Source organism: Ascaphus truei, chromosome 2, assembly GCF_040206685.1.
Source record: "Ascaphus truei isolate aAscTru1 chromosome 2, aAscTru1.hap1, whole genome shotgun sequence".
NCBI lineage: Eukaryota > Metazoa > Chordata > Amphibia > Anura > Ascaphidae > Ascaphus > Ascaphus truei.
In genome coordinates this window covers 203,367,537-203,373,557 of record NC_134484.1, presented here as the reverse complement: position 1 = coordinate 203,373,557, position 6,021 = coordinate 203,367,537, and positions in this window count along the sequence as shown.

Here is a 6,021-nt window from a genome sequence, read left to right as displayed (position 1 = left end):
TCAGAAGGGACCAAGTTCTCAGAAGAGAACGTAGCGGTGGCGTATGGAATTTTATGCCGATTTGGGTTCCAGGAGATTCCGAGCTAAGTCCCGGTCAGGGTAAAACTCTCTCATAGAGTTCACTGCACCTAGGAAAGTCTAGTTTTCGACCCCAGTCCCAAAGTAAGTGTGTCATTATGTCTGTATTTTGTGTTCCATTGTGTGTAAGCGAATTTATGCAGAATAAATTACAATTTATTTCATTACCTTGTTTTGCTGGTAAAAAGGTGTAAATAACCTGGTCTCCCGTGACAGCAATTATTTAGTCACTTCCTGTATAAAACAGTTTTGGAAATGTTGTTATTTCTTAAAGGAGCAGTTCTCCATTGTAATTGTTTGTTTATTTAACTTCCACTTTCTTTTCTTTACCAGAATAGGAAGTATGGGGTCCCAGCAGTTAAAATGTGCTATTTTCAGCTCTTGGCACTCCTGGTTCTTGAGATACTTACCCCTGGCGGCAGTGCCGGTACCATCTCCTCCAGAGGCAGCGGTTTAAATCTTCTGCGGGCGATAGGAAACCACAACGTCATTCAATGAAGTTTCTTATTGGCGCACATGTTGCAGGGCTTTTTAACGACCAGGAAACAGCGATAGAACCTTTACCAGGGTGTATCCCTGGAACAAGTTAGTTCCCGGAGCTGAAACTAAAGCAGGTGAGGAGGGAGCAGTCCGTTAAGTAATCATGTGAATGCTGATTTTGTTATTGATGTTAAAAATGTTTTATGTTTATGTAGCCCTCTTTCCCTCCCCCACCCCTCCCCCCCATCCCTATGGGAAATGTTCTGCTACTGGTGTATTCTGTGGCTGCTTTTTATACCTGAGTGGTAGCAGGAGATCTTTGTGATGTTATGGGGAGGACATCAGGACAGGCTCTTTAGTGGTCAGCGCCTCCAGTCCAAGCGGATCCTGAGGCTTCAGGATGCACCTCATAGACACTTCTTCTTTGATCTATAGCCATGCTTCAAATACTACTCCAGGTGTTGGTATTACTGAGGTGTATTGAACAGCAAGATACATGCACTGAATAACATATAATTAATACCCTATCACCTATTGGATTAGGCCTCAGCACACTCCTCTAGCGGGAGAACTGTCTTCAGTGTCTACACACTCTGAAGTCTATCCCAGAACCACCTCACTCACACTAACTACTCTACACTACATAGAAGAACCCCCCTTCTTCCCTGGGGAGTGGCTTGTAAACCGGCCAAATCACTGTCATAGACCCCCCCTTACAAACACAGGCAGGTCCTGAACTTTATTTAACATGCACAATGAACAATATAACACACTCAGCATAGTCTACTGCTAACACTGCCACTTATTAAAGGGGACTTACATTGTTAGGAGTTCAGGACATCAGTAGTCCCAGGAGACTGGGCTACATGTAAAAACAAACAAAAATAAGACTAATTAGTATATAATTTTAGGTTAGTTTTATATACATGACACTTTTTGGTCAGAAACCTTGTTTTGTAAGTAATACAGTAGGTTTTGATAACTCAGAAGTCTGTAAAAAATAAATAAAACCCTATCTTGTAAATTTGATCATCTGGTTTTGTGTTGAGCTTTCCTTTTCTTATTTTTATTGCTAATTGTTACCTTAATACATTATACTTTTGCATTGTATATGCTCTGGTTGTCTAATACCTTTTTGCGGTTGTGTTATAACATTTTTGTTTTAAGAAAACATGCATCATTGCAGGATGTCCATTTTTTCAGGGTACAGTGGGTGAGTAAAGAACACACAAAGCTGCTTTAGTTTATATGATAGATGTACATAATTCAATAAATCAATTTGGGCTTGAATGATTATGCAGTCTTATTCCTTTTTATGTAAATGGTCACCCTTCACATTTACTTCGGTAAATAATATAAATGTAACTACAGGTACTTTGCTGCCAGAGGGGCCTGGCTTCATTAGTTGGGGTTGGATACTAAGGCTGCGCTTACAGTGCTGGCGACGGCGATGTGACCGATGATGTCATCCGTCGCCACCAGCAAAAGTTATAATTTGTTTTATATCGACGGTCGCCAGTGACGTCACTAAGGGGGCGGGCCACGCAATTTGATTGGTTTAGAGACAGTCACATGTGGCGACTGTCTCTAAAAAATCAAATTTAACCGGCTTCCAAATTTTTTTGCCGCAACGTTGCTCCGTTGCGCCGTTGCATTTACTCTTAGCGCTTGACGGAGTCAATTGATTTGTTTTGGAGCGACGTCGCTGTCGCCGTCGCAAGGCACTATAAGCGCAGCCTAAGGAGGTTATGACTTAGCAGTGATAACTGCTTTTAAGTGAGATAAATGCCTTTATAGCGTGATACTGCCTGCTGTGAGATTCACAAAGCAGTGATAAGTGCTTTTAAGTGAGATAAAAAGCCATTATAGCACGATACTGCACTGTTATCACTGCTTTGTGAATCTCACAGCAGGCAGTATCATGCTATAAAGGCATTTATCGCACTTAAAAGCACTTATCACTGCTTTGTGCATAGCACCCAGAAAACCCACTTATCACTGCTCAGTGCATAGCCCCCTAAGACCGTTAGACACTAGTGACTAAAGGGTGCTAAGCTATAGCACACCTTTACTCCCATTCATTGGAATAGAATTTAGGGTGTGCTAAACTCTATCACCTTTTAGTGCATATGGACCCACATCTTTTGTCTTATTCTTTTTAGCTGTCCATAATAATTATTGCATCTTCAGCATTAAAGCAGCATTTAAAAAAATATATTATCTGAACCAGGATGTCCTCAGAAACTGAACCATATTTTCAGCTCCAGGGTCCCCCAGATCCCAATATATAGATATATTTCATTTTCAAAGCGCAGGTAAATGGGCATAAAACTCCCCCTCCCCCCCCCCAAATATGGCTGCTAGAGTCACTCAGATTTGCTGCCAGAAAGATATTGATCCTGCCAGTCATTTCCCCCCACCCCCCAGACAAATAGTTCACCTTTGCAGAAACAACTACAAATATAAATCTCTAAAAGCAGAGGGTTCCAGGAGCTGAAAGGACAGTGATTCAGCTCTGGTAGGCTGATTGGCTCTGAAATGCTCATTTATATTGAATATATATTTATTTATTTATCTTTGATAATACCAATTCCCACAGGATATGGTGTCAATTATTAATTAATTATTTCACTCCACTGTGCACTGCTTAGTAATTCAGTATTATTGTGAGTATTTACATAATATTGTCAAGGTATGAGGGGGGGGGGGGGGTGGGGGAGACTACAAGGAGTCCCTTTTCCTACAGCTAACAATCTTGTGATGGGGTCAAAAACACTAGCACAAAAGATCACTTGCCCCAAGGTCCAATATACACACATACACACATACACATGTAGCGCACTTTCCCCCACCCTATGGGAGATATGGCGGCTACTGTGTGTGGTGCGTTACCTGCACCTCACAGGAGGCCTGAACCTAGGCTGCTGGGAGCCTGAGATGTACCTGATCCATCTGGTGACAGTGCCTCCACCTGCGCGGGATCTTAACAGTGTTTGTTGGATAACCCTGTGCAGGACACTATATAAGTAATACACACTGGTATAGTATAACAATAACGGTTTTACTAAGAATAACGACACAATAACAGACCCACTCAGGCCTCGCAGGGCCGTAACCCCACAATGTTCTCCAACCAATGTCCCCACCTGGTGGGTTATACCCCCAACGTACGGAGGGGCCCTTAAGCACCAAACCACCCTGGTGTCCACAATTAGGGACCCACCCAAATGTGTGAGACAGCGCTGCCCACTAGAACAGAAGGTGTATAGTTGGTGCACGTGGTGAGGTACCTGCCGGGTGCTCCAACACCCTGGCGCACAGATGTAGTAAGATGGGATCCACAGATCCAGCGAAGTTGCCCGTGAAGCCTCCGCCTCTACATTGGTTGGTGTCCCACGTGGACGGTGCCACCATGCAGAATGTCTCTTATCTGTAGTTGGTGATCTGATCCCAGACCACCTGATGCCAGGGCACTGCCCCTGACGAAGATCCTAGCGAAACGCCGCGTTGGGTGTTCCTGCTTCTGCTGTGCTGATTGGTGGCTTGTTGTGTGGGACCTGGTGTACCTTTCTCTGCCGCTCAAGTCTGCTGGGGAGGTGTGTGCTGTGTCTGTCTGCGCATAAGCCGAGCGGTTGTGAGGCGCTGATATTACTACTGTGGCTAGATTAACATAAAGAAATACGCCAACTGTGTCGGACGGCTCACCATCCTATTAGTAACGCAAGTATCATAGGTCTGTGTATTTACAGACCATCCGTTTGCAGCTTGTCTGCAGTTTTCAGACCACAATTTGCACTGTGAGGTGCTTTTTTCTTAGCCCACACAGTGTTTGTGGCAGCAACTGCCTGGAGATAGCAAGAGTGCTAGTGACATTTTGCAAACAGCATCTAGTGGATACAATACATCTCCTTGCTGGACATATAATGACTAATTCTCTGTTTGATTCATGTAGAATTTGTGTGTACAGTTGTGTGAAAAAGAAAGTACACCCTCTTTGAATTCTATGGTTTTACATATCAGGACATAATAACAATCATCTGTTCCTTAGCAGGTCTTAAAATTAGGTAAATACAACCTCAGATAAACAACAACACATGACAAATTACACCGTGTCATGATTTATTTAACAAAAATAAAGCCAAAATGGAGAAGCCATGTGAACAACTAAGTACACCTTATGATTCAATAGCTTGTAGAACCACCTTTAGCAGCAATAACTTGAAGTAATCGTTTTCTGTATGACTTTATCAGTCTCTCACATCGTTGTGGAGGAATTTTGGCCTACTCTTCTTTACAACGTTGCTTCAGTTCCTTGAGGTTTGTGGGCATTTGTTTATGCACAGCTCTCTTAAGGTCCAGCCACAGCATTTCAATCGGGTTGAGGTCTGGACTTTTACTGGGCCATTGCAACACCTTGATTCTTTTCTTTTTCAGCCTTTCTGTTGTAGATTTGCTGGTGTGCTTGGGATCATTGTCCTGTTGCATGACCCAATTTCGGCCAAGCTTTAGCTGTCAGACAGATGGCCTCACATTTGACCGCACAATAAACCATTATCAGTCAAGTCATTAACCTTTTAAGTGCCCCTTTTTTGAGCTTCCACAGCATTCGTCTTTTGGTGCTGTACTTTCTTTGGTTTTTGTACAGTGTGCTGTCTGTGTCCCTCACACTGATACTATAGGGGCAGTGCCCCTATCTATGGGCCTGTCCCTGTAGGAACCACAAGTGGAGGGGAGTCGGGGCCTAGCTAGGGCCCTCTTGCCTAGTGCAGGGGTCACTGACACCCTGCACACACACACACCCTACCATTCTCCTGTCCCAGCTCCGACTGCTGGTGTGCTCTCAACACGTAAAATGTATCCAGTTCGTGGCAGGAGAATACGGCCGCGCAATTGGCTAAGCTTAGCCACCTGACTAGCAGCCCCTGGAGCTGCTGGGGAATGTAGTTCCCTCTGTGGAGCCTATCTGTAAGGGCTCCTGCTCGCGCTTGCTCCTGCGCATGCACGAGGTGAACTAAGATAGCCGCCGGACCTGGGAATGCTCTATGCATGCACGACATGTCTCTCGAGCCGGTGCCAAACCCAACATAGCGGCGCCCTGTAGCGGTGCTCCCCGCGGGCCTCCCGCGACCCACTCGCCCGGCAACAACCTTCCTGATCAGAGGTAAGAGGAAGGGGGGGGACGAAGGAACCGGGGACCTAGTTACACACACATACACACACACAGCAGAATCACTACCTGTGAAGTCCAGATCTTTTCAGACAGTATATTCATTTGTTATGGAATATGCTCACTAAACTGTTAAAAAATCTAAATGATGTTTGGATATTTTCATCTTGTTTTGTAAACATTTTAATCTGGTTTATTCCATTAGATTTGTACCAGGTGGCTTTTGACAAACATGTTGATGTATAAACGTGCCTTCTATTCCCCCCTTGAGACCATCTACGAATTAAATGAATATA